Source organism: Aegilops tauschii, chromosome 2 (assembly GCF_002575655.3).
Source record: "Aegilops tauschii subsp. strangulata cultivar AL8/78 chromosome 2, Aet v6.0, whole genome shotgun sequence".
Taxonomy (NCBI): domain Eukaryota; kingdom Viridiplantae; phylum Streptophyta; class Magnoliopsida; order Poales; family Poaceae; genus Aegilops; species Aegilops tauschii.
This window is the reverse complement of record NC_053036.3, coordinates 285450548-285461958: the sequence shown is the minus strand read 5'-3', so window position 1 is coordinate 285461958 and position 11411 is coordinate 285450548.

Here is an 11411-nt window from a genome sequence, read left to right as displayed (position 1 = left end):
AGGCAGCAGCAGCCAAACTTGTGAGGATGTCCCTGTTCGTCGCTCTGCAACACAGGCATGGCATTCCCCCGAGCCGTACCAGCCACCTCCGCCTCCACCGCCACATCCACCTTCTACTGAGCAAATCATGCGAATGTTTGAAGAAAGAAGGAACAACGATCTGATGGAACTACTGAAAAGTGTGCAAGTTATGGTTGGGTAGAATGGACATCAGAATGGTCATTACTCCAAGCTGTCAGATTTTCAGGGAACCAAACCTCCCAGTTTCAGTCAAGTTATTGATCCATTGGACGCAGATGATTGGTTAAGGACTATTGAGAAGAAACTAGAAATTGCTCGCACTGAAGAAGGAGACAAGGTTCCTTTCATAACACATTATCTTGAACGAGCTGCCGCGATATGGTGGGATAATGCTAAGGCCATGTGGCCCGCAGACGAGGAAATTACTTGGACTAAATTCAAGGATCGTTTTCGCAAGTACCATATTCCCTCCGGAATTATGAAAATCAAGCAGCGCGAATTCCTCTCTCTCATTCAGGGAAGCATGTCAGTCAGTGAGTACCTGAATAAATTCAACCATTTGGCCCGCTATTCTCTCTATGATGTGGCCACCGAAGAACGGAAGGTTGACAGATTTCTTGGAGGACCAAATCAGCATCTCAGGTGCACTCTTAGCATGTTTGATTTTCCGGACTTCCAAACTCTGGTGAACAAGACTCTCATCGCAGAATGGGAACACAAGCTCATGCACGACAACATGCCAGTTAATAATGACCACAAGCGCAAATTTGAGCCTAAGAAGGATATGCAACCCATGCAGAAGGCTCGCACGTGGCAACAGACTCAGGTTGAGTACAAACCCAACTGACAGCAAAATGTCAACAAGACCACCACTCAAGTCAAGAATATCGTGACCAGCCCGGTACGTGAGGATTGTCAGCGCAACAATTCCTGTTTTAGTTGTGGGCAAACTGGACATTACGCCAGACAGTGCCCCAAGAACGGCAAGCCAACAGCTCCATTCAGTCCGCAAGTCAACTATCTGGAGCCATATCCCGACCCGAGTGCCATCCAAGGGCAAATCCATCATATCTCCGCCGATGAAGCCCAAGAAGACCCGGAAGTCCTCATTGGTATGTTCCCTATTAATAACATACCTGCCATAGTTTTATTTGACTCTGGGGCTTCCCACTCTTTTATTTCGCGGAGTTTTGCTGCCCAAAACAAATTTCCTTGCTCGATTTTGGGAAAAATATGCTGGTACAATCCCCGGGATCCCTGCTTATAAGCAATCTGGTCTACCGTAATATGGAAATTGATATCAAGGGGGTCAAGTTTCCAACGTCTCTAATAATCATTGATTCTGACAAATTGGATATTATTCTGGGAATGAATTGGTTGACCCAATACCAAGTATGCATCAACTGTGCGACCAGAGAAGTTACCATGGCAAATTAGGAGGGTCGCACCACACACTTTTATGCCCGCAAAAGCATACCCAAGAAGGATATGGTTTTCACCGCCGTGGCTGAAGAGGTGGAATTGATTCCCGTTGTCAGTGAGTATCCCGATGTATTTCCTGAGGAATTACCAGGAATGCTGCCAGACAGAGAACTGGAATTTGCAATTGACTTGGTGCCTGGAACCACACCGATCCACAAGAAATATTATCAGATGCCTTCATCATAATTGGAGGAATTAAAGAAACAACTGGATGAGATGCTGCAGAAAGGATACATCCGCCCAAGCTCTTCACCGTGGGGATCACCCGCGATATTTGTGGATAAAAAGGATGGCAGTCTTCGGATGTGCGTAGACTACCGAAAGCTGAATGACATCACCATCAAAAATAAGTATCCACTACCAAGGATTGATGATTTGTTTGATCAACTTAGTGGGGCCAAAGTATTCTCCAAAATTGATTTGAGGACCGGATATCATCAACTCAAAATCAAGAAGGAAGATATTCCCAAGACCGCGTTCACCACACGGTATGGTCTCTATGAGTATACCGTTATGTCATTCGGCCTCACCAACGCCCCTGCCTTCTTCATGCATATGATGAATAATGTGTTTATGGACTTCTTGGACAAATTTGTGGTGGTGTTCATCGATGACATCCTCATTTACTCAAAAAGCAAAGACGAACACAAGGACCACCTCCGAGCAGTTTTGCAGAGGCTCCGCGATCATCAGCTTTACGCCAAGTTCAGCAAATGTGAGTTTTGGCTCAAGCAAGTAGGATTTTTAGGGCATGTTCTCTCGGCAGAAGGAATAGCTGTGGATCCCAGCAAGGTAAAAGATGTGCTTGAAAGGTCCGCACCCACGACAGTCTCAGAAATCCGAAGTTTCCTTGGGCTAGCCGGACATTATCGCCGTTTTATTGAAGGATTCTCCAAGATTGCCAAGCCCATGACAGAGCTCCTAAAGAAGGATAAGAAGTTTGAATGGACTGAGGACTGCGAATGGAGTTTCAAGGAGCTAAAAAACAGACTGACGTCAGCACCAGTATTGACTCTTCCCGACATATACCGTAGTTTTGATGTCTACTATGACGCCTCCAGAAAAGGCCTTGGATGCGTACTTATGCAAGATGGCAAGGTTGTGACTTATGCATCCCGACAACTATGGCCACACGAGGGAAATTATCCCACTCATGATTTGGAATTGGCTACGGCGGTGCACGCTTTGAAGATTTGGAGACATTATCTTATTGGAAATAGGTGCCAGATATTTACCGACCACAAGAGTCTCAAGTATATATTCACTCAGCCCGATTTGAACCTTCGTCAGCGAAGATGGCTCAAGATGGTTAAGGATTACGACCTCGGTATAAATTATCACCCGGGCGAAGCTAATGTGGTTGCTGACGCTCTCAGCCGCAAACCGGCCAACCTGAATGCTCTAATGGAATCTTTGCCTCCCGAGCTTTATGGAGAAATTGCCTGGCTTAATTTGGTAATCATGGATGCTAGTCTTGCCAGTATATTGGAAGTTGCTCCTACCCTCGAAGAAGAAATTCGCAGCGCTCAAGCAAATGACAAATCATTGCAATTATATGCCAAGCGTATGCATGAAGGACAGACACATGATTTCTCTAGAGATCAACAAGGTGCGCTAAGGTTCCGAGGAAGGATTTGCGTACCCAGCCAAGAAGGCCCGAGGAAAACAATATTGACAGAAGCACATGAATCGCCGTACTCAATTCACCCAGGTGGCACTAAAATGTACGAAGACCTTCGTCAGGTATTCTGGTGGAATGGAATGAAGAATGTCATCGCTTACTTTGTGGCTTGTTGTAATATATGCAACAAGGTAAAGGCGGAACACCAAAACCCCGCCGGACTCCTTCAACTGTTACCTGTATCCCAATGGAAATGGGATGATATCTGCATGGATTTCATCACCGATTTACCAATGACTCACCGAGGAAATGACACAATATGGGTCATAGTGGACACCTTAACAAAGGTGGCACATTTTCTTCCCATCCGGACCACCTACCATGCCGATCAACTTGCACAATTGTATGTGTCCCGAATCGTCAGTCTGCATGGAGTACCAAAGACTATCACTTCGGATAGAGGATCTCTCTTCACTTCAGCATTTTGGTCCCGACTACATCAAGCCTTGGGAACTGCTCTGAAATACAGCACGACTTATCATCCCCACACAGATGGACAAACTGAGCGAGTAAACCAAATACTCGAAGATATGCTCCGGGCATGTGCATTGGCCCAAGGGTCCAAGTGGGAAGACTGTCTGCCATACGCCGAGTTTTCCTACAACAACAGTTTCCAGACCAGCTTAAAGATGTCACCCTTTGAAGCTTTGTATGGCCGTAAGTGCCGCACTCCATTGAATTGGTCTCAAACTGGAAACAGCCATATTTTCGGGACTTATTTGATGATCGAAGCTGAGAAGCAAGTCAAGGAAATCCGAGACAGACTGCAGTTGGCCAAATCTCGACAGAAGAGTTATTATGACACCAAACACCGTCAGATCAGCTTCGAACCCGGAGAACGCGTCTATCTCCGAGTTACCCCTATGAAAGGAGTTAAGAGGTTTCAGACCCGAGGAAAATTTGCACCCAGATATATCGGTCTGTTTCCAGTCATGGCCAGAGTCGGAACAGTTGCATATCAGTTGTAATTGACACCCGAACTATCAGAGGTACACAATGTGTTTCATGTCTCATAGCTAAGGAGATGTATCTCACCACCGGAGAAAAGGACTGATATGGCCGAGATAGAACTGGCTAAGGATTTGACGTATGAGGAAAAGCCAATCAGAATATTGGTTGAGACAGAAAGAGTCACTCGCATCAAAGTGCTAAGGTTTTACAAGGTTCAGTGGGAACATCACACCGAGGAAGAGGCAACCTGGGAAAGAGAGGAATTTTTAAGGACTGCCTACCCAGGATAGTTTTCCCAAGCAACCGAATCTCGAGGACGAGATTCATCCTAAGTGGGGGAGGTTTGCGACAGCTTGCATTTTCCTTTTTTTTCCGGACTTGGTTTTGCCTTTGTCTTGGATTGAGTTTTTGGAATCAATTCAAATGGACTTGTCACTTGGGCATGCCCTTGACTTTCACCCAAGTGACCTATCTACTTCTCCTTTGGCCTCAGTTCTCTGAAAAATCCTCCAAATAATAAAATGAATATTTTTCATAGAAGGAAAATATTCATTTTCTCCTCTGAAACACATTTCAGAAACTAGTGCTCCAAAGCAACCCCCATTTTTATTGCTCCCAAAAAACTGAAATAATTCCTGAATATTCTTTTAATCATGGCCCACCTTCCCAAGCAAAAATATTGCATGACTTTTTTGTAGTATTTTTGCTACAGAAAATAATTTCTCTTCTGGCCCAAAATTTCACTTTGAACAGCAAGTGCATTTTTCCTTGATCTTTTGGCCCTGATTTTTCTTGAGCCTCTTCACCCTCCTAAGTAACCCTTAACCCTAGTAGATCAGCCCTAATGTCCATCTAGAAGCTGTCCAAACGTACCAGCCAAGTTTCTGTCCAGAAACTTGACAAGATGGTTGAGTCACATCTGGTCGGCCTGGCATTGAGTCCTCAGCTTCCCTAGACCTATCACTGCATGGACTTTAGCCCAGACAAGGTTTGGCCGATAGTGGGCGTCATTTTGACCATGCCAGGGTGGTGACCGTGTGTGGACACGGGGTCTGGCATGTGCTCGACGCGCTCTGAGTAGAGCCAACGCCTCTGTTCGGCGCGTGCTCGAGCCAGGGCTCGCTGACGACTGCCGCGCCGCGCCACCAGCCTCGACTCATCACCTTTGATCCCTCCCTAGCGCTCGCCGACACCGAAGACACCGCAGTGAGCACGGGCACATCGCGGCCAAAAGCTACAGTGCGCTCGTGCCCTTGTCTTCTTCTTCCCCTGCCTCCTGTGCTCGTCCCCGAGCGTGGACAGGTCCCGCCTACACACTGAGCCCTTGCCCCTCCCTCAGTTGCCTTTCGTCGTCGTTCACCGGTCTCCAAAGAAGTCCGGCGGCGCCACGTACCCCCCTCTCGCTCTGGCTATATATAGAGCCATTCCCTTCGCTTCGAAGCCTCACACCACACCGCACAACCACCACGGCCGCGTAGAGGAGCCGTAGCCTGGTCGGGCAGGCCTCTGGCCGTCGACCTCGACCAGAGATCGCCGGCGATCCCGCAGCCCAACCACCCCACTACAGAGCCTCTCTAGCTCTATCAACCTCTCAGGCGCATCGTTGGGGATCCTCTGGTGTCACCTGGACGCAGCTGAGCCCCTGGAGTCGCCTGGACGCAGCTGAGCCCCTGGAGTCGCCCCTCGCCGTCGCCTTCTTCCTCTCCGGCAAGCCCCGTCCACCACCGTCGCTTGCGAGCAACTCCGGCAATCCCCCGGCAAGCCACAAGTATGGGCAGAAGGAGGAACTTGCCTTGAAGATAACCAGCAGGAGTGTGACCCTCCTCTGCACTAAGGCAAGCCACACCAGCATTTGGATGGTGTCATTTCAATATCTATGACTGTTTCTACTTAAATATGAGTTCTTATATGCATTTAAAAATTTGTTAAATAGATATGGTTGCTTGCTAGTTACTTTGTCATGCTTGAAATGCTTGTTTAAGTTACTAGTTGAATGCACGGACTAGTTTGGTCTAGTAGAATAATTTTTTTGCCTTACTTATATTGCTATGATAAATAATGATAGTTCTTTTCGTAAGTGATATCTTCATATAAACTATGAGTTAATAAAAACATTTCATGATAATAAAAATTGAGGTAGAACCAGTAAAGTTTAATCATGACTAGTGCAAGCAAGTTATGTTGATAAGTTTGATCCGTATGTGGGAGTTGTATGCTTTGCATGTCGATTAGTTGCATAATCATGGCATCGTATGACTTGGTAGTTTAAATTTTTATTCAAGTTAAACCTGTTAATAAGTCCACTTGAATATGACGTTGATCAAGTCATGGTGCCACTGAATCGGGTTTTTCTCAGTGCGACCACATTTACCTTCTAGGAGGTCTTGATTCGGTCCTTTGTTGTGCCTCTCGCCGGTGACTCCAATGAGGGAAGGTTATGGGTGTGCATACCATGGCCCGGTAAGCAGACATAACCTTGTGTGCCCATTTGTTTTTATGGTACCTTGTCCCCGTTTGGGACCGTTTTGCCACGACGGTGGCCGTTGGTGTCTTTGGTAGACACGGGGCCACCCAGGACATAGCCCTGAGAGGGAGTTTGTCGGAGTGTCCGGGAGAGTGTCATGACAAGGGGAAGGTTTCGTCGGAATGCCGTTGGTCCACCCGAATGGGAGTGCGAGGCTGTGGCTTCCGTGGTGTGGGTAAAGTGTGCTACCTCTGCAGAGTGTATTAAATCTGTCGATAGCCGCGTCCTCGGTTATGGGCACAACTCGGGAGTAAGACACACCATGGATCAACTTTTATAATTAATCTTGCACACTAAATAACTGTTGATGGCACTGATGATTCTGGAGATCATGAGCTAATCATGAGTGATGGGTTTCAGTTGTGATCCGGGTATGATCACCGTTTGGTTACGAGGTAACTGGTCTGGTAAGCGAGTCCGTGGGACTCGGTGCATATGTTGGTTTTACCGTATTAGTAGTATTACTTGCATTGCATTAACCTGATTAATTGTCATGATATTGTTTGTCATTATGCTTATGTTTGTTGTGAGCTTGCAAGTACATTCAATGTACTGACCTGGCGTGTCATGCCAGTTTTCAGGCAAGTCATTTCGCATCGGAGAGCTTCCCGCGTCTAGGCCGTGTCCACGTCGGTGCCCCTGTGCCATGGAGTTCCACTTCGTCATTTTTCCGCTGCCGCGTAGTTCGTGTAATCGAGGCCCCTTTATGTTCATTAAATAATGTACATACTGTTCAGCCGCACCGTGTGTGCCGCTTGGCCTCTTATCTCGATGTAATATCAGACCCGTGTAATCCGCTAGCATCAATAAAGCGGTTGTTTCTGTACCATGTTGTTGTGTGTTGCCAGAAGACTTGATCTCTGGGCTGGCAATGCAAGGTAAACCGGTTGCTCTGAGCCGGGGTGCCACAGACGGGCACAGCCACAACAACGACGCTGGGACCAGGGCATTTCAACTTGCGAGTTCTATGACCTTGTGAACTTATGCATAGGGGTTGGCACATGCTTTCGTCTAGACTCTCCGGTAGAAACTTTGGGGCACTCTTTGAAGTTCTTTGTATTGGTTGAATAGATGAATCTGAGATTGTGTGATGCATATCGTATAATCATACCCGCGGATACTTGTGGTGACATTGATGTATCTAGGTGACATTAGGGTTTTGGTTGATTTGTGTCTTAAGGTGTTATTCTAGTATGAACTCTAGGATAAATCGAACGGAAAGAATAGCTTAGTGTTATTTTACTACGGACTCTTGAATAGATCGATCAGAAAGGATAACTTTGAGGTGGTTTTGTACCCTACAATAATCTCTTTGTTTGTTCTCCGCTATTAGTGACTTTGGAGTGACTCTTTGTTGCATGTTGAGGGATAGTTATATGATCCAATTAACTTATTGTTGTTGAGAGAACTTGCACTAGTGAAAGTATGAACCCTAGGCCTTGTTTCAACGCATTGCAATACCGTTTGTGCTCACTTTTATCATTAGTTACCTTGCTGTTTTTATATTTTCAGATTACAAAAACCTATATCTACCATCCATATTGCACTTGTATCACCATGTCTTCGCCGAACTAGTGCACCTATACAATTTACCATTGTATTGGGTGTGTTGGGGACACAAGAGACTCTTTGCTATTTGGTTGTAGGGTTGTTTTAGAGAGACCATCTTCATCCTATGCCTCCCACGGATTGATAAACCTTAGGTCATGCACTTGAGGGAAATTTGCTACTGTCCTACAAACCTCTGCACTTGGAGGCCCAACAACGTCTACAAGAAGAAGGTTGTGTAGTAGACATCAAGCTCTTTTCTGGCGCCATTGCCGGGGAGGCTAGGTAAGCGGAACTAACACCCCGTCAACTAAGCTCTTTTCTGGGGCCGTCGCCGGGGAGGTTAGTGCTTGAAGTTATATCTTTAGATCTTGCAATCAAATCTTTTAGTTTCTTGTTTTATCACTAGTTTAGTTTATAAAAGGGAACTACAAAAAGAAAAAAAAAATGGAATTGAGGGTGCCTCATATGCTTCATCTTTTTAATGTCTTCCGTGAAAATAAGGATTCCGATAATTGTGCCCAAATGCTAGAAGAAGAATGCATTAAAATGTTTGGCACTAAATATTTGAATGATGAGCATGATTGCAATGTTGTTAGTATGAATTCTTTGAATATCCATGATGCTAATGATATGCAAAGCCACAAGCTTGGGGATGCTATGTTTGATGAAGATTATATTTTTTGTCCCCCAAGTTTTGATGAGCAAATTTATTATGATGATAGCATGCCTCCTATCTATGATGATTATTATGATGAAATTTATATATAAAGAGTAATGATATCCATGAAACTTCTCATCATGATTTTAATGCTCAAATTTATTATGTGAATAAAGTATCACATGGTAGTTATTTTGTTGAGTTTGCTCCCACTACTATTAATGAGAAGAAATTTGCTTATCTGGAGAGTAATAAAAATTCTATGCTTGTAGATCATGAAAAGAATACTTTATGTGATGGTATATTGTTGAATTCATTCATGATGCTACTGAAAATTATTACGAGGGAGGAATATATGCTTGTAGGAATTGCAATAACATCAAGTTTCCTCTCTATGTGCTTAAAATCTTGAAGTTATGCTTGTTTTGCTTTCCTATACTAGTCGATTCTTGTTCCCATAAATTGTTTGCTCACAAAATCCCTATGCATAAGAAGTGGGTTAGACTTAAATGTGCTAGTCATATTCTTCATGATGCTCTGTTTATGTTTCAATTCTTATCTTCTATGTGAGCATCATTGAAATCATCATGCCTAGCTAGGGGCGTTAAACGTTAGCGCTTGTTGGGAGGCAACCCAATTTTTATTTTTGTTCTTCGACTTATGCTCCTGTTTAGTAATAAATAATCTATCTAGCCTCTGGTTAGATGTGGTTTTATGTTTTAATTAGTGTTTGTGCCAAGTAGAACCAATAGGATCTTCTTGGGTGATAGTTGTTTGATCTTGCTGAAAAAGATAGAAACTTTGTGCTCACGAAAATAATTGTTAAAATTCACCAGAACGTGATAAAATGCTAATTCTTTTTTCAGAAGATGAACATACAAATTATGCAGGCTGTCCTAGTTTTTCAGAATTTTTGGAGTTCTAGAAGTAGTCGAACAAATCAGATTATTACACACTGTTCTGTTTTTGACAGATTCTGTTTTTCGTGTGTTGTTTGCTTATTTTGATGAACCTAAGAGTAGTATCGGAGGGTATGAACCATAGAGAAGTTGGAATACAGTAAATATTACACCAATATGAATTTATAATGAGTTCACAACAGTACCAAAAGTGGTGATTTATTTTCTTATACTAACGGAGCTTACGAGTTTTCTATTGAGTTTTGTGTTGTGAAGTTTTTAAGTTTTGGGAATAGATTCGATGGACTATGGAATAAGGAGCGGCAAGAGCCTAAGCTTGGGGATTCCCTAGGCACCCCAAGGAAATATTCAAGGACAAACAAGAGCCTAAGCTTGGGGATGCCCCAGATGGCATCCCCTCTTTCGTCTTAGTTCATCGGTAACTTTACTTGGAGCTATTTTTTTTTTCACCACATGATATGTGTTTTGCTTGGAGCGTCATTTTATTTTATTTTGTTTTGCTTGCTGTTTGAATAATATCCCAAGATCTGAAATTCTTAAATGTTAGAGAGTCTTCACATAGTTGCATAATTATTCGACTACTCATTGATCTTCACCTATATCTTTCGGAGTAGTTTGTCATTTGCTCTAGTGCTTCACTTATATCTTTTAGACACGGCAGTGGTTTTATTTTGAAGAAGTAGATGAAATCTCATGATTCACTTATATTATTTTGAGAGTCTTCAACATCATGGTAATTTGCTTCGGTTATAAAACTATTCCTAATATGATAGGCATCCAAGAGGGATATAATAAAAACTTTCATATAAAGTGCATTGAATACTATGAGAAGTTTGATTCTTTATGATTGTTTTGAGATATGAAGATGGTGATATTAGAGTCATGCTAGTGGAGTAGTTGTGGATTTGAGAAATACTTGTGTTGAGGTTTGCAAGTCTCGTAGCATGCACGTATGGTAACCGTTGTGTAACAAATTTGAAGCATGAGGTGTTTCTTAGATTGTCTTCCTTATGAGTGGCGGTCGGGGACGAGCGATGGTCTTTTCCTACCAATCTATCCCCTAGGAGAATGCGTGTAGTGCTTGGTTTTGATGACTTGTAGATTTTTGCAATAAGTATGTGAGTTCTTTATGACTAATGTCGAGTCCATGGATTATACGCACTCTCAACCTTCCACCGTTGCTAGCCTCTCTAGTACCGCGCAACTTTCGCCGGTACCATGAACCCACCATTTACCTTCCTCAAAACAGCCACCTTACCTACCTATTATGGCATTTCCATAGCCATTCCGAGATATATTTCCATGCAACTTTCCACCGTTCCGTTCATTATGACATGCTCCATCATTGTCATATTGCCTTGCATGATCATGTAGTTGACATCGTATTTGTGGCAAAGCCACCATTCATAATTTTTCATACATGTCACTCTAGATTCATTGCACATCCCGGTACACCGCCGAGGCACTCATATAGAGTCATATTTTGTTTTAAGTATCGAGTTGTAATCCTTGAGTTGTAAATAAATAGAAGTGTGATGATCATCATTATTAGAGCATTGTCTCGTGTGAGGAAAAAAAGGGGCCAAAGAAGCCAATTGAAAAAAAGAGAGGCCAAAGAAGCCA